The sequence below is a fragment of the Octodon degus genome, unplaced genomic scaffold (genome assembly GCF_000260255.1).
Source record: "Octodon degus isolate 3935 unplaced genomic scaffold, OctDeg1.0 scaffold00101, whole genome shotgun sequence".
NCBI classification, from domain to species: domain Eukaryota; kingdom Metazoa; phylum Chordata; class Mammalia; order Rodentia; family Octodontidae; genus Octodon; species Octodon degus.
In genome coordinates this window covers 5,810,284-5,828,150 of record NW_004524677.1, presented here as the reverse complement: position 1 = coordinate 5,828,150, position 17,867 = coordinate 5,810,284, and the positions used below count along the sequence as shown (strand labels likewise).

Below are 17,867 nucleotides of genomic sequence, written 5' to 3'. Positions count from 1 at the left end.
AAAGGAAGACAGATCTGCTGTGGTTACACATGGGCATTCAAGGAAAGAGGAGAAGCGAATTAATTTACAGGAGGCTTCAGAATGTTGAGATCTCGCCAGAAAAAAAAAGAAATCAGAAGAAAGCCGAGAGCCCCTGGGCAAAAAAGGAGGGAAAAGTGATAACATAAAACACAGCTCTGTTAGGAAGTTAGACGTCAGCAGGCTTGGAGAGAGCTAGCGAGGGGCTACATGAAAAGCAAAGGAAACATATGCTTTTGTTCATTTTTCCTTTCTATAGGAAAGGAAATAGTCATTTGCTATGGATAAAATTCAAACAAGCTATAGCCCAAGAGATTGTCCCCTTCTCTGTGCCACTGATAAGGTCTAGGGCTGTCTCAGTTGAGTCCAGTCCACACGTGAGCGGGTGGAAAAGCCTGCAGGTCTCCTAGAGTGACCAGGAGCCACCCTTTGAAGTTGGTCAACACAGCCCGTTTTCCTCATAAAAGAATACTGACCCGGGAGGAAAGAAACAACAATCCTAAAAGACTCAGATCCTCATATAAATGAAACCTGAGGCCTCTCAGAGCACCTGCCTGCACCACCGCTCCTGGAGGCGTATTACTCTCTTGCTCTGAAAATCTATCATGTACAGATTTTTCCTATATCCTGAGCGATAGCCTACACATGCTATCTGAACTAGACCCTCAGAGACATAAAGAGCCATGAACGAATGTCACCAAGTGTCAGAACTTGGCTTATGACAGCTCCATTTACCACCCTGAAGAGTTCCTGGCTTCCACCCCAAAGGGAAAATTAAGAATGAACTGAAAGGCACACCTATTGGGTAAGGTGTCCCCAGCCCTCCAAAGCGCAATGGAAATATTCTTTTTTTAAAAAGTTAATCTTCACTATAAATCTAGTAAGAAGCGTAGGATTATTCTCAATCTGTGGATAAAACAGAAACAAGATATACCTTACTTAGCTCAGTCAGGGATGCCGGAACACACATGTAGCTGTGCGAGTCTTTAAAGTGCACCTTCTCAGTTGGGAAACCACCCCACTACCCTTGACCTTGCGTTTTCATAAAGTTGAGCTGTGGAAACTTGATTTATCTGTGACATTTCAACCCAGCTTAAACTTTGAAGTTGGGCAATTCACAATACTTATAGAACCGACAACACCACACCTCCTGAGGGGAGCATTCTCAAATATAAATGGTAGTTTCTACTTCCCACCAAACCACAGTTTTGAAAAGAATTTATGTTTTTATTAAGAAAACTCTTTTATGGGGCTGGGCAGATGGCTCTGTAGACTAAAGGCTTCCCTGGCAAGCACAAGGGCCTGAGTTCCATCCCCGGTTCCACCAAAAAGAAGAAAGAAAACTCTTTTATGCATATTTGAGCATTACTACACATATGACACAGCCATTTTCCAACTCTGTATTTTCTAGGTAAATTTTAAAAAGAGTATATTTAACAACCAAACTGTGCTTGCGATGCACCAGTCATATCACCACACAATTCAGGGAACAGCTAGGCAATGTCGGCGTGAATAGCTTACTAGCCAGCATTATCTGCTAGGCTTTTTACAGGCTCTCTCTCTCTCTCTCTCTCTCTCTCTCTCTCTCTCAAAGAATCTTCATTGATTGGATTAAATGTGGCTCATTTCTCAGGAGCTCAAAATGTTGGCACACACTCTGCTTTTTGTAAAACCACATCCCTATGACATCAGACCAGGGAAGGGCTGGATTTGTCTGCCTTAAAGATAAGGAAACCAAAGCTGAGGGTTTGAATGACTCGGCCAAGGTCATCCAGTAAAATCAGTAAATCAGAAAACTCAAATGTCAACTTTTCTGCCTTATCAGATAAGTGGATGATACTTAATCTTAAGCCAAATACTTTACTGATGTGTGAGTGTTGTGCAGCATAAAAATGGTAAGAGTGATCATTTTATTAGCACTGAAATTTCAATGACATAGGAAATTAGCACAATGATGGCATAAAACATTGTAAAGCGTTCACTATTTTTTATTTTTTTAATTTTGTGCAGGGTCTCACTGTCCTCCTGTTTTCAGCCTCCCCAGCACTGGGATTACAGGTAGGCTTAGAGTGCCTGGGCGCGCAGTTGGCAGGGATCCAACCCTGTCCCCGTGCTTACCTAAGCAGGTGCTCAGTCCTCTGAGCTATCTTGGTGGCCCTTGTTTCCTATTTTTTTTAAATGATATTGAGAGTGCAGGATATAATATAGTTCCATGACACAGCTATGCTCTTCATGCAGGAAGCCTAAGGTTTGACCTTTAGCATGACATTAACCACCACCCCCAAAAAATGGAGAAGAAAAATAATGTTGAACTTGAAGCCGTTAATTTAAACCAGCTAAAAATAATTTTATTTTCAATAACTTTTGAAATTTTTCATACTACCCTTTGAAATAATCAGAGCCATAGTGGAAGTTAAAAAAATGGAGAGAGAACATGATATTAAACTTACTCTTTTTTTCTAACCTTAAGAATTTCAGATTTCCTACAAGGAAAAATATCTGTCTTAAATGAAATTTCTTAAACTGACAGTTCTATGCTCTAAAACTGAAAGAATAAACCTACTTTGTTCTAATTTTATAAAACTATTGTAGTAGATAACTGAATCTTTTTAGCACTGCTCATTTGCATGGCAAATTAATTATGCGTACTCATTAACACCATGTAAAACCATGACACTATCACAAATCTGTCACAAGTGACCTGTTGAAGGCATCTGGACTTCTGAAACTCTCTGTGTCGGCACAAAAGGCTTCCAGCCCCTGAAGAGCCCCCACTTTGCCAGCATGGCACAGGGACGCGCCTTCCTGCTCTAGAGGAGCAGTGTGCTCAGGAGCGATGAAGCGGGTCGTCAGCCACCAGGCTGAGCATGCCCCGAGAGCAGGCAGAAACGAACAACACCCTTTAGTCAAAGTGTTTGAGCACTACCAGTTTTGACTCTTCTTCTATTGGAAAGCAGTAATATTTAGATTCTTGGCTGTCCCTTTCCCGACTTGGGTTTTTAAGGTGCCGAGGACTTTCCCCTCTCATAAAAGCAGTGGAAATCGGTGCAGGATAACAACCATGATCAGAATAGAGAATTGCTGTTTTGCTGGAGATTAACAGAACTAACTTCTGCAAGGTCACTTGTGAAATACTCCTGGGATCCTAAACCTGACACAGCCCCAAAGTCTCTGGGGTCAGGAACTAATCTCCAGCACACTGACAAAAGGCCAAAAGACAGATTACCAAAAGCAACCCATAGCCTCAACTTGATCCCCACTGAGATCCCAATGACACTCTTCATAGCATTAGAAAGAAGATCCCTAAAATTCATATGGAATGAGAAAGGACCCAGATTAGGCAGCTCAGTGGTGGCAGAGTCCTTGCCTACCCTGTAGGAGGCCTTGGGTTCAATCCCAGCACAAATCAAAAGTAAAAAAAGATCTTGAAAAGTAAAAGAAAAGATCTTGAATAGCCAAAGTAGTCCTGAACAAAAGAGCAACGCTGGGGACAGAACAATGCAGAACTTCAAGTTGTAGGATAAAGTTACAATAACAGGACCAACAGCGTTGGCAAAAAATAGACATGTAGGTGAAACAGCAGAAGACAATGCACCCCAAGCCCCTAGACGGTTTTAATAAAAGGGCCCAAAATATGTTGGGAACAAAAGCCTACTTGATAATTGGTCCTGGGCACATCGGATATCCACTTGCAGAAGGCTGACGTAGGTCCTAGCTCTCACCCCGTCCTGCACTACTAAAATCAAACTGGTCAAAGACCTAGAAACAGGACCTCAGAAGCTGCCTGAAAATAACACAGACAAAATGCTTGAGGCCAACGCCTCAGTCACTTTGCTTGTCACTGAGACACTGCATTGGACACCCACAATTTAAAGGGTGTCCTTAGGAAAGGTTTATCTAGCTCACAGTCTGTAGAGTCGGCTGTAACAGTCTCTCTCTGTAACAGTCGGCTGGCTCCAAGACAGGGGAGCTGGGGAGGTAGGTGTACCCTTCCAGGCCACTGGGCAGTGACGCCTCTTTGGCTCTGGGCCTATCTCCTGACAGTCGTAATCAGGTGAGTTCACATAACCCAATAACCTCCAAACCAGGGAGATAGCTCAGTAGAACAAGCACTTGCCTGGCAAGCACAAGGTCCTGAGTTCAATCCCTGGTGCTGCAACCAAAAAAAAAAAAGCCAATAACCTCCAAAAGCCCCACCTCTGAGCTCTGGTACTTTGGGGGGACATTCACTTATAAGCCTTTACACCACAGCACAGGCAAAGATGTCCCAAACAGAACTCCAATAGCACAGGAAATAGTATGAAGAATCAACAAACAGGGGTACATCAAATTAAAAAGCTTTTGCAGAGCAAAGAAAACAATCAACACATAAGGAGACTTCCCAGAGAGTGGGAGGGAGGAAGGCCTTGCCAGGTGGTTACTCTTCTCATAGAGAAGTTATACCTAGGATATATGAAGAACTTAAAAAGAAACTCACCTCCAACACACCAATCAAAAATGTGGCAAATGAATCGGACATTTCTCAAAAGATGTGTAAGCCAGATGTTGGTGGTACATGCTATAAATCTAGCACTCAGGACGCTAAAGCAGGAAGATCACTGAAAGTTCAAGGCCAGCCTTGGCTACAGAGTGAGTTCAAGGCCAGCCAAAACTGCACAGCAAGATCCTGCTTCAAAAGCAAACAAGAGTATGTGCAAATGGCCAATAACTATACCAAAAAACGTTTAATATCTTTAGCCATTGGTGAAAGAAAGCCTATCATCAAGACCACAAAAAACAATGAATGCCCACAAGGACTTGGAGAGAGGGTCTTCCTACATTACTGGTGGACCTATAAACTAGTACAACTGGACTGGGGAGATAGCTCGGCAGTCTAAGTGCCTGCCTGGCAAGCTCAAGGACCCGAGTTTGATCTCTGGTACATGCAGTGCTGACCCTGGAACTGGGCATGGTGGTGCACACCTGTAATTCCAGCACTGGGGAGGCTGAGACAGGAGGATCACTCTGAGTCTGAACTGTGTAGCAAGACCCTGTACCAAATAAATAAATAAACAAATAAAAACCTAGTATAACCACTATGGAAATCAGTACAGAGTCTCTTCAAAAAACTAAAATATAGAAATATCATTTGACTATTTCTACCTCTCCTAGGTATATTTCCAAAGGAATTAAAGATATTATTCTCCAATGATATATGCATACCCATGCAGCAACATAGTTCCCAACAGCTTAACTCTGGAAATGGCTTAGATGCCTGCCAGCAAATGAATGGACAAAGGAAAAAAAAAAAAAAATATATATATATTTATATATATATATATATCTATATATCAAACATCATTTAACCACATGAATGAATGAAATGTCAATTGCAAGAAAATAGATGAACATGAGCTCATTGTGCTAAGCAAAGTAAGACACAGAAAGTTAAATATCATACAAGAAAGCTACCATGTGGAAAAGCCAATAAGGTAGAGGAAAAATGAGAGGCAACGAGAAGCCATTGTTGTGGAGCAGGGAGACAGGAAAGCCATGTTTAGGTGACACAGGTAGACAATATTACACTGACGCTGATGCTAATGAGCCCTGAGAGCCCAGATGAGGAAGGAGGGCTGAGGCTCCTGCAGGTGGGAATCCACAGCAATACCTCACAAAGGCGCCCTCTGCCCTGTCACCTGTGCGGAGTGACCAGTGGCTAGAAGGTACATTTTGCTGTCCCGTCTTCACCTGATGTGCCCTCTCCTTTCTGTTTTTCTATATCCCACTGGTCACTTTCTGCTAGGTTTTGCTCCAAAGTGATGGTATTAGAAATTGGGTCCTTTGGGAGGTGACCACTAGAGAGGAGGGTACCTTCATGAGGGGACTGGTGTCACCTAGGAAGGGACAGGACTACAGGCCCCCTATCTCTAGGTCTCCAGATCTCTCTCCCAAGTAGAGATACAAGAAAAGAGTAGTCCCAGCACCCATTAGTGTGTTACCTGGTACTTAATGGGTCACTTATTTTTGGAATGAATTGAACTAATGAAATAAAACATAGAAATGGACTTAGACACGCTAGCAGCAAAGAGTAGCACTTGTCAGCTTCCGTGACAAAGAGCCCACTGTGAATGTTGTCCATTGCCATCAGATGTTCCCGCCTGTCCATGTAATACTGTCATGCTTCGCAACAGAAGCCACCTACCAGAAGGTAAACATTAGCGCCATATTGCGACACACTGTCAAATGCACCAGGAGAAATGACAAACTGTTGAGGACACATATGCATGGCAATAAAAAGTCTACGAAGTTGGCACATAGATCCCTTATTAGCAGGGGTTTTGCCAGATAAACACATGTTGTGGGAAAACCAATGTAGCAATCATGTAGAAAAGAAAAAACACAAGAAACAAAAAACCCTTGCCCCGAAAAATCCTGCCTGAGCATTTCTGCTCACACCACATTTCTGATGTCCCTTCTGGCTCACTTTACCAATTTGGTGGAAATTACTATCAAATGGAAAAGAATTTGATAGGAGGAGACGAAATGAGAGGAAAAATGTCTGTGTTTCCGATCCTGTGATTTCAACCATAGTTTCCACCCCAAATTACACCAGTGAGATTAGAAAAGTATCTGAATTGCTGTACCCACCAGCACGAGGAGGAACAGGAGGGGTTGGAGGAGCTGGGAGAGGCAGCCGCAGCCTGCCAGGCTGGTCGGGAGCACGGCTGGGAAATGGGGCCAGAACGCCCCGGAAAATGAGACGCAGACCTGTGATGGGGCGGAAGCGAGGGCGTCGGCTCTGCAGTTCCTAAGGGACTCAGTTCCACTTGCGTGGTCCCGTTTCTGGCGCTCGCGGGGTTAGTTTGTCGCTGTTGCGCTGTGAGGTGAACTTACTCACTAATGTATAGGGTTTTTACTGCTCTTAGGCAATAAACACATCAGCTTCACAAACAAGAAAAAATGTCCTGGTATGTTACCTGTTACCTGCCGGGACAGGTCCCACCTGCAGCTCAAGGCAGAAAGAGGAAAATAGGATTGCAGAAACAGGCACTTTTAGACCTGTTAAACTCAGGAGGCCATTATCATCCCGATTGAATTTGCATAGTTACTAAGGCTCATCTAAAGTAGGGGACAGTCTTCAGCAGCTGTAAAGCAGGGTGACCCACTTCCAATTAAATGGAATCTTGGTCTCCTCTGGCTAGATGTGTTTTCTTTCCTGTTGGTCTCTCCCTCCCTCCCTCCCTCCCTCCCTCCCCCCAAATCCACTAATAAAGAGCCACCCTCTTTACTTTCCATTCTAAGGGGGGGGATGGGCCCAAGGGCCCCAAGATCCTCCTGATCCCCAGGGTCTAGTGTGTGTCAGCTCCCCTGTGTGTTGGTCTTGCTGTATGGGGGTGGCTGTTAAGCTGACCTCCCCACTTCCTGCACTGCATCCCCTCACTGGCCTCTGCACAGCTAGATCACTGGTGGCCATTGCCTTCTCCACAGTGTTCCCCTTTTGCTTAAGATCTTAAGCCTGGCTTTGATTTCTGGGCTCCAGGAGGTGGTGGCTGTGTGTTGGGGTGTTCAGTGGTCAGGCTAATTGACAATCACCTTGAGGCACCCTGGGTCAATCAAGGGGAGTGGTGCCTCCTCTCCCTATACCCACCACTGTGCCAAGTCTGCCCCTTGCTTTCCTTGGGGACTACACAAAGTGGCTGCATTGTCTGGGACCACAAAACACAGAAGACAGCTGGGGAGAGAAAGGCTGGTGACCTGGCCTGGGGGTTGGGGGAGGCTGGCAAGAAGGGAGAAGAGAAACGGATTTCACGTCAGAACTCCCATGCACACAAGCCTAGGACCAGTCACCTGTCCTCTCTTTGCCCCGGTGTACTGGAAGCACATTATTTAATTCTGTTGTTGATTAGAGTGTTTTGTTCATTAGGTAAGTTTTCAAGAAAAATAAATTAAAAGCATAAATTAAAATGGAGACTGTTGAAACTGAAGGTGAAGATGTTAGAGAAGATGACAGAAGCAGCCCATGGTCCCTTCAATGACGCTATTACAATATTCTCTCTCTCTCTCTCTCTCTCTCTCTCTCTCTCTCTCTCTCTCTGCCTCTCCCTCTTTATCTTTCTTGGCTCAAATCTAAAACTCCAAATTCTAGGAAGAAATCTGATCCATTAAATTCAGACAACCTGCACAACGGGAATATTCAGAAAAGCCTAATAATAAACCCCATTAAACAGCAAGTTGTAGGCTGACACTGAAACCCTTGTATAAGTAATAAAAGAATACACGTCATCAGAGAATAAAAATATAAAAAGTCAATACAAGTGTTTGCAAACTGTCATTTTGCTACAATGTAGAATGAATTCATTCATCTTTTTCTTTTTTAAAAAGAAAAACACTGATGCTAGGTGTTGGGGGCGCAGCTCAGGGCTGGACACATCCTTAGTGTGTATAAAACCCTGGGTCCCACGTCCAGCACCAGGCAGAGAAAAACTGATAGTAAATAGTTTGACAGCAATTTTTTTTAAACATTTATTTATTTATTGTGTGTGTGTGTGTGTGTGTGTGTGTGTGTGTCCAGCTCAGCCCACCAGGGGGCGGGGCTGGCTGGCATGTGGTGCTGGGGGATTGAACCGTGGTCCCTATGCTTTGCCAAGCTTGTTCCAAGTAGGTGCTTTAGACCACCGAGCCATCTCACCAGCCCTTGACAGCAATTTTTTAAAGTTCAAAGGTATTTTTCGTCTCTTTACATCTCAGTAATACATACAAATATAGGATTAATTTTGACAGATAATCAAAAGAGGCAAAAAGCATTTTAAAAATTAAGCTCAGGTAAATGTTAAAAAATTACTACATACTTAGGATTTTCTTTTCCGACTTAATTGAGATAGACCAAAAAGAAAAGTCAGAAGCTTGGAGAATTGAGTAAAGCTAGCCAAATGAACGACACATATTCATTTCTTAATAAGACAAAGACCAGGGCTCTTCACTGGACCTCACAAGCCACAAAGCCCACTGATCTTTTGTTACCATATAAATTTAAAAAGTTAAGTCATTTCAGGATGGCTCTATTAACTATGGTAAAAACGTGTTGAGATTTTTATTGTCTTTTTTTTTTTAAACAACGTGTGGGCTAAGGGCACTGCATTCCTATAACCAGAAGCCGCACAGGTATCAGACGATGTTTTACATAAAGTCAAGTTTTTTAACCTTTGCAATGCAAAGCACTTAGGACTTTCTAGGAGGAAATCAAAAGGAATAGCTGGAGGTTTCCAAAGGGCTACGGGAGATGTCTGGGCAGCAGAAAGCAGCTTCCTCGTGCACTGCACACATAAAACTTCGCATTGTAAGCTCCCTCGGCAGGGGCCTGCATTATTTAACATTTCAGGGGGCTTGGAGCAGAGCTGGTATAGATAGCATCTGCCCCCCCCCCAAATAATACAAGGGCCCAGAAAATAACTCACACTGGGAAAAAAAGAATCCTAATACTACTCAAGAATATAAGGGTCAAGACCCAATATAAGGGTCTGAGCAAACACACGGCTCTCCTTATCTACTGTTGGGCTTTTTAAGAAACCAATTTATTCGTAAGGAATAAAGCTGCTGTAATGTGAGCTAAGCCAAAGAAGTGAAGTGGTAATTTTTTTAAACGCTTCATTCTCTGACTATCTGTTTTGAAAGCTACAGTACTGAAACCATCTTTTTCTTCAGACAAAAAAAAAAAATTATCTTTTGGCTCTGGAATCTATTTATCAACATTCAGTTTCCAGTTTAAAATAAACAGCTTCCTGCCTGCTTTCCTATTGCCTTACAATACAGACTGATGACTGGGTGGGGCATTCTTGTAGGAGAAACCTCTGATCTGAACACTACCCATGGTTTGAAGACACAAATCTAAGAGCAGACCCAGGAACGCCCCCACCCCCACCTCTTAGAATGCTCCCACTGAGCTCCACCCGGCTTGGACTGTACTTTAAAAGGCAGGGACAAAATGTCAGAAGGAAAGAAATCATCTGCTGCATATCTGTCTGCCGGTCCTCAATGGCACTGCGGATTCAGAGGGGCCAATCATGCATTATGAATGAATGCGTTTCCAATGGTTACTGGGAGCCTGGAGCTCAACCCCAGGTGCTCTTAATAGAGGACATGGTGGGGGAGGGTCGCATCCCATATTTTCCTTCACCCCAGGGGAGCCAGGGGAGAATCCTGCACGCTCAGTATTTCATCTCAACAGAAAGATGCAGGGAGGAAATTCCATTTAAAACAAGCCAAGCCAACATTAAAAGAATGACTACGTAAAATAATCAGTTCACCACAGTACATCATAGGAAAATTTTGCATGGCTTTCTCCCCATCCTTGTTAATTTGATGTCTTTGTTGTAAGCAAAGAGTGGTTCTTTCTCTTTTTTATAGTTACAGAGCATGCGGCACCACCATGAAAGAGAAGGGGTCGGGGGCAGAAGAGGAGCGATCCGCCCGTCATCCATGCCCCTGGCACCTGGCTAAGCCGTCGAGGCACTGGGCACCTGCCCATTTCTGCAGGCAAACAGACTTAATCAGAGAACCAAAGCCCCCCTAGTCTGTCGCTGCAGCTCCAGGGCAGTCCAAGAGAACAATGCACATTTCTGCCAGCACCTCGAGTTTGGAAGCAGCATGCAAAGAGACGGGTTAGAATCCCCTACCCAGCCGCGCAGCCATCGTCAGCGGCCCAGCATAGCTTCGGCTCCACGCAGCTCGGCGCAGCTCGGGACCAGGACTGCAAGGCGAGAGGCGCAGGGGACGAGGGCGGGCTCGGAACGCCGGCCGGCCGCCCGCGAGGTTTCTGGTCTCTAACGAGCGGGGGACCCCCTCCGGTATCCAGAGCAGCCAGGCTTTATCTTGCAGGGCATCCTCGTTCCCCGCGGCTGCTGAAAAGACTGCGGCGAGCGCGGCAAGGGATTGTGGGATAGGGATGCGGCGGCGAGCGGCGGCGAGGTCGCGCGGCCGGCGGGCTCTGAGTCAGCAGTCAGCGGCGCGGCTCGCTGCGACCCGAGGGACGCCTGGGAAGACGCCGCCGAGCGGAGGGAGGGATGCCCGGCGCCGGCCGCGCGAGAAGAGCGAGCACGCGCCGCAGCCCTGGAGGAGCTCGCATTTGGACGAGCGCGGCGCGCACACCAACTCCCGCTAGTTAAAAAATAGCATGATCCATTCCCTTCGATGTTTCAAGGAGCTTGAAACACAAATGTGCAACTTTTTTAAAAATGCAAAAACCAGACCGGTTCTGCACGCTGCCTCCCACCTATTCCCCGCTCTTGGTATTTACCGAGGAAAAGGTTTATGAATAAAATTCCACAAAGGGAAACAATACAAAAGACTTTTCTCTGCTTTTTGTATCCTAACCACTTAGGAGAATGGCATAGTCATCTGACTCAGAAGATGCCAGACCCTGTTCTGATTCTGAGATGAAGTTTTCAGTTAAAGGTTGATACACACACACACACACACACACACACACACACTGATTTTTTTTTTACCACTTTATTACACATGTTTTCAAAAAGTATTAAAAGCATAAAAATCAATAAATAGCTATAAAAACGTGATTAGTTCCTCATATTACAAACACTTTGGAATAAAAAACTTAAAAAGTCCGGCTTAAATTCATTACCTTTTGTCTATCAACGGAGTCAGGGAATAGTATTGCATCCTATTCATTGGTTAGTTATTACTTTATTTCTTTATTTTTATTTATGGTACCAGCAATTGAACTCAGTACCTTTGGCTTTGCCAGGCAGGCACTTGGGCCTGTTGAACATTATATCCCTGGCCCTAGTTATTAGTTTGAAAGTGATCCCTAATCATTTTTAATGTAAATAATGACAGTATATTTGATCTACACATTTGATTGCATCTGTGTTTGTCAGATCTTCTCCCTGCAGTCAAGCAAAAAGGGAGCCCTGGAAGGGGCCTGGCTTTGGGAAGCAACGAAGGTTACCTTGGGTGGCCACAGAGGAAAGAGGGTGGAGCAGAGGATGCTGGGAAGCCCACAGGCCCTGGAAATGCAGACAAGTTCATCTTGCCATGTCTACTTGGAGGAACAAAGTTCTCAAAAAGTGGAGTTCACACCTCACTATAGTTTGTGGGTTTTATTTTTAATAACAGTTTGAGATATAACTCATGTACTATACAATCCTCCCTCTTAATGTGCACAACTCAATGACTTTCAGTTTACAGATAGGAACCACCATTATCACAGTCAACTTCAGAACGTTTTCATCACCGCACAAGCGAAGGCAAACCGTGTGCTCTGCAGCTGTAACTTCCTTCCTCCACAGTCCCATGCAATCGCTTCTCTGCTGTTAGTCTCCATAGAGTTCTGCTTGTATGGGAGGTTCGCCCCATGGCTAGATTGCCCTAGTCTAGACTGCCACATGAATCAGATGATATCAAATGTGGTCTTACATGCTGGGTATTTCTACTTAACACGTGCCCAAACTTCATCCATGTAAGGGCATGTGTCAGTACTTTATTCCTGCTGTGCAAACATATGGAATGGGCATATACTGCATAGGCATAAGACCTTCCATGTGTCCATTCTCCTCAGCTAATGGACATCTGGGCTACTTCCTGTTGGGGGCTGTGATGAGCAATACTTCTGTGAAGATCTGTGTGCAAGCTTTTGTTCGAACGTATGTTCTGTTTCAGAGGTATACAGTGCAGTTAGGAGCAACTCCTGAGACAACAGGCAGATGACTGCCTCTGCCCAGGTCCTCTTCCTGGGACAGAGCATCCCAGAGGCGTCTGACCTGCAATGCTGAAGATCCTGTGGCTTCTCTTTCTGCTCCTAAGCCTGTTCCAAAGCCACGCTCATGACTCCAACATATCCTTTCCTTTTCCTGTGTGTAACCCAAATTCTTGGCATGTACAGCAGATCGGGTCTCTGTTCTCAGAAAATGGCAGAGAAGTGGGGGAGTCCCTTGATCTTCCCGGCTTACAGTCAGGGAAGCTGCACTTATTCAGTCATGTATTCCCAGGGATGACGCTTATTGAACGTCCAGTGTTGCAAGCCAGAGAGGTCACTGAAGACACACCAAAGAGTTCAGTGTGTCCCGAGCCCTTTAGGAAGGTCACAGCCTTTTGTGGAAGGTGGCTTAGTAAGCGGGCAACTGTAACATGGGGCAGCAAAGTGACTGACAACAACAGGAAGTGGGTGCTATGAGCACCCCCACAGGACTAGGGGAACAACACACAGCATAAGCAGAGGCTTGGGGTACAAGCTGGCAACACTGCAGCCTAGGGTGGGAGAAGAAAAAGAGAGAGCCCTATTTGTTTGCAGTCTTTTACCTGAGCCAGGAATACTTCTTCTGTGGAAACAGCATCACACAGGACAGAGAGGTTCAGATACTCTCAGTACCACAGCTTAATTACTGCATGGATAAAATGGATTTTTGAGGACTCAGCTGGATCCTAGAAAGTATCCTTAACATGGCTTTTTACAGGGAGATGCAGGGCTGGAGGTGTAGCTCCGTGGTAGAGCACTTGCCTAGCATGCATGAATCTCCACATTACAAGAAAAAAAAAAGGTAGCATATGACTTGGCAATGAAGGCCACTGTTTCTAGGCAGAGGCTTGGCTTGCCGCCAGATGTGTTACCAAGCCACAGCGTCTTCCCCTTGGCACTCCCAGGCAACAGGTACAAGGACAGTGGTAGTGTCTGGGTGTGCTTTTTTCTGAATCACAATTGACCTGTATCGATGCCTTCCAGGGCCAGTGTGGGGTTTCACAAGCGGAGAAGAGGGCTAGGGATGCAGTTCAGTGGCAGAGACCACTGCGCACTTTACTGACTCTGTGAGCTGGCTTCCCCTTCTGACTAGTCAAGTGGACATTAGCATGAGCTGATGTCAACCAGCTTGGCTACAATACACACTTGGGAGAGAGAGAGACAGTGTGTAGCCATAAGAAAGCAATTGCCATTGTATTTGGCAGGAGCATTGGAGATAGTGACCCAAAATGTATTGACCATCTATTATTTGGGTTGAATGCCAGGCTCAACCCAAAGCACTTTAAATACAGGCTACATATCCTGGATCAAGGAAATTTGTCCTAGAAATTAGGTTACTTGGGATGGCATACAATGCCACTTACAATCCAGTCCCTGCCTGTCTCGTTTTTCTCCACTGTTCTCCTTCCTAGTCATGCTCGAGTTCAAAAGGCATTTGTTAGCAGTGGTCCCAGCCAGGGAATGGTACCAAACTCGCTATGAGGTGGTGGGGTATGTATATGTGACAGGGCATTTTTGATTGTGATAGTGAGGGGATTAGGTGAGTGGGAGTATTTCTGACATTAGCGCTGGTTACAGGGATACCAAACACTGTCTGGTGCACGGGAGAGTCCCGTACAAGTATATTCATCACCCACTCCATATATCTAGATCTTTTCTTCTCCAAACACTTTCATCTGCTACTTCCTTCCCAACTCAGCAAAGTCACTGCTCATGGTAGGAAGGACTCTGGTTCCTCCTCTAGGGCGCAGGCCTCCCATCTGCTGTCTGGAGAGAAGCTATCCCTGTGCCCGCCGCAGCATGCTTTGCTAACAACTATCGGAGACTCCTTCTTTATCTCTCAATCCTCAGCCCCTAGTGCAATGCTGACACACGATAGGTACCTAGGAAAGAGATAAAGACGACAAAAGACTTCTTACAAAGAAATGAGTGACATAAGACAGAAAGGTAAAAGTTCACCTCAGAATCGCAAAAGAGAGGACCACCTACTATTTAGAGAGTAGAGTAGCACTTTTTCTTATCTGATTGGTGGTTTGTAGTTTAAAAAGTGTCTTCATAACAGATTTTCTTTTTTATCCTCAAAGCAAACCCAGAAAGGCAGAGAAAATATTTTTATTATCTTAATGGGAAATGAGATTTAGAAAGGTTACTGGACCAACTCTGGGTGAAGTAGCCCTTATGTACTGCACCTGAGTAAACTCAAGGCCAACTCCTGTTGCTGGCATGGGTCTTTCTTCAGCGTGCCTTGGTACCCCTCTGGGATGGGTGTGAATGGGGACAGCAATCAGCCTATCCAGTGGGACAAAGCCAGTGGATCAGAGTGGTGATGTGTTTCAGTGAGAAAAAATATAACTAACAAGGAGACTACCTGAACCCAGTGCCTTAGAAATCTTGCTTAATGCAACTGACACCTCATTTTTCTTGCCTTTGCTTTCAAAAAACTTTATGAAAAATATCACCCAATGGTCTTTCGAGAGTGGAAAGGAACACCTTCTTCTAGCAATGTGGAGATGTTGCTGGAAGGGACTTTATAGGTCAGCAGTCCAGGTGCAGCCCATTTCAAAACCCCACTTGTCCAGACTCTTGTGTGATCAGTGTGCTGAGGGATTTGGGGTGAACCCCAGCGACCCTCTGTTCTCTACTGACAATAGTCCTAATAAGGGTCCCCACCTTGGAGGCTTGGGTCATTCTCCAGTAACTATAAGGAGGTCCTTGACCAATCAGAATTATGAGAAAATCACTGTAGATGGTGTCCTTTTGAAGAGGGAAAACCCAAATTGGCCCCAACCTGTTGGGGTTACCTGGAGGGATCAGAGCAGCAAGCCAGCATCTCCAACCTCAGGACTCACCTGGGAACCAGCCTGCTCTTGAGGTCACCATTCGATGGTGTACAATCCCCAGATGAGTACGTGCCAGGCAGTAAAGTGAATGACCGGACGGAACCTCTCCAAGTCACCCCTGGGGACAGAGCTCTCTGCAATCCAACCCACAGTCGTGTTGGCCTCACTCAGGCATCAGGACAGCCCTTTCTGGCCAGGCTGCTTTGTGGCAAAGGGCACCCAGGTCCAATGCTTCCCTCGAGATTGTGTGTTTCCCATAGTGAGCTGCCCCAAACTGAAGACCTGTGTATGCAGGCGGGGTGTGCCGAGCCCTGGGTAGACCAGTCACTGCTGTCCGTGCCGGCCTTCTGTTCGTGACCTCCGGGTTCACTGTTCTTTGCTGGCACCGTCCTCCTGCTGAGGCGTACTGAACAGACACTACAAATCTGAGTCCAGTAACCCTGCCCCACACACAGTTGGTCTGCTCTGATTTATTCTTATGGAATTTAGGATATGTTCTTTCATAGGTGTTCCGAAGCCATCCCGTTAATAATCCTTCTCTGGCATTATGCCTGAAAACGAGCTGCTCAGTCTGTGACTCGCTGCTTTCATGTTCCTCATTTTGTAAATATAAAGTCTATCTTCCCGTCTCCGTGTTTAGGAATCTCTCCCTTCCGATAACACCTAACATCTCAGTCTATAGGAATCCCTCCCTTCCATGGGACACTCCTGCGGGCAGAAGTTTAAGCAAACATCTGGCCTCCTGCGGGTAACTCTCCCCCCCAGGATGGCCTGTTCTTCCACACCATTTTCTTGAGAAAACAGTTACATCACCTGCCTCATCCATGGTGTGCACCAGTGGAGTCCAGCGCTGGCACAGGACCTGGAAGGTGTGTAGGGCTGGCTGAGGAAAGGGGTGCAGATTCCTAGGTCAGGGTGGCCCCACCCACCCTGGCTCCGGTTCTGACTCCTTCCAGTGGGGCTGGGGCACATCTCAAACGCCCGGCATCACGTCTACCGTTCCTTATTCTTTGTCCAGCTCTGACTACCACAGAAGCAAAAAGCAAAAGCAAGCAGACAGAAGGCTGTTTTATTTTGCCATTGTTTGGCCTGGCCAATTCAAAGTGGACTCTATCTCTTTTTGAATCTAATCAGTGGATTTGGGCACAGGGTTGGGCTAGGTCTCGTTTCCCCTACTCCCGCCCCACTCCACCCACCCCTGCTGTGGGCTGGGACCTGGGTCCACCTAGTACGGTGCGGGAGGAGCTGCCCACGGGCGCGAGCGAGGCGACGGCGAGCGGCTGGTAATGTCTGGCTGGGCTGCTCGCTTCCGCTTCCTCGTTGTCCTTCCCCCTCAAACCGACCCGGAGCCGGGAGAGAAGCTTACCACCTCCCTTCCTACTGACAAGCCCGAACCTCAGGCTCTTTGTGTTCTAAGGCAGCAGCCTCGCGCAGCAGCCTTCACCGCGGCCCAGGAGCGGCAGAGCCCGGAGCGCATCCACCGGCCGGTTTCCCTGGCAACAGGCGTCGCTCTGGGCGCAGGCGCGGTGCGCAGAGCAAACCGGCTGGCGGGCCCGATCGCGGCTCCGCGGGTGGGAGGCTCCTTCTTCGAGGTTTGTTTTTCTAACCTGTGTCCCCAGCGGGAGAGCTGTGGCTCCTGGGGAGGAGATGCGGCGGGAGCTGGGCAACCGCGGCCTCCCACGTTCCCCAGCATCCCCTCGAAGTCCTGAGCCGCAATCCGGCCCCGGCGCCGCCCCGGGCCCTGCGCTCCGCTGGGCAGAGTCCCGGGCTGCGGTGCCCTCATTCTCCCCTGTACCAACGCACATACCCAGGATAACGTTTGATTTCTAAATTAAGCACAGGCTCGGGCACCACATGCCATGCCGGCCCCGCCCCCCGGGGCGCGGTGAGAGGGCTGCTGAGACCAGGTGTGGCCGGCACGCCTGTAATCCCAGAGTTTGGGAGGCTGAAAACGGGAGGATCACTACTAGTCTGATCTGTGCAGTGAGACCCTGAGCGAAGGAAAGAAAGAGAGAAAGAAAGAAAGAAAGAAAGAAAGAAAGAAAGAAAGAAAGAAAGAAAGCAAAAATATAGCAGAATATGGTGATGCATGCCTGTTAAACCCAGAACTCTTGCAAATTTCAGACCAGCCTAGGCAATTTAGTGAAACGCTACTTCAAATTTTTTAAAAAATAAAACTTAAAAAATATATATAAAAAATCCAGACTAACACATCAAGCAAAACTATCATTAATAAGAGGTAGCACTCTATGAGAAAGAATACACTAAGAAATACATGT

General features: G+C 46.3%; 1 protein-coding gene and 1 pseudogene across 9 annotated transcripts in view; one reads left to right on the top strand and one right to left on the bottom strand.

Moving 5' to 3' along the window:
• Trim2 (tripartite motif containing 2) overlaps positions 1–17,867 on the bottom strand; it is a 167,275-nt gene that overhangs the window by 49,217 nt on the left and 100,191 nt on the right. For 2 of the 9 annotated variants that reach the window (XM_023723645.1, XM_023723644.1), the window contains exon 1: positions 10,671–10,889. The exons of 6 other annotated variants lie outside the window; for them this stretch is intronic. The gene's annotated coding sequence lies outside the window, so the exon portion shown is untranslated. Of the gene's footprint in view, positions 1–10,670; positions 10,890–15,597; positions 15,997–17,867 lie in introns of those variants that run through there. One more of the 9 variants, XM_023723646.1, reaches the window with a different exon arrangement.
• Positions 10,940–17,867, top strand: part of LOC101565264 — a 175,997-nt pseudogene continuing 169,069 nt past the window's right edge.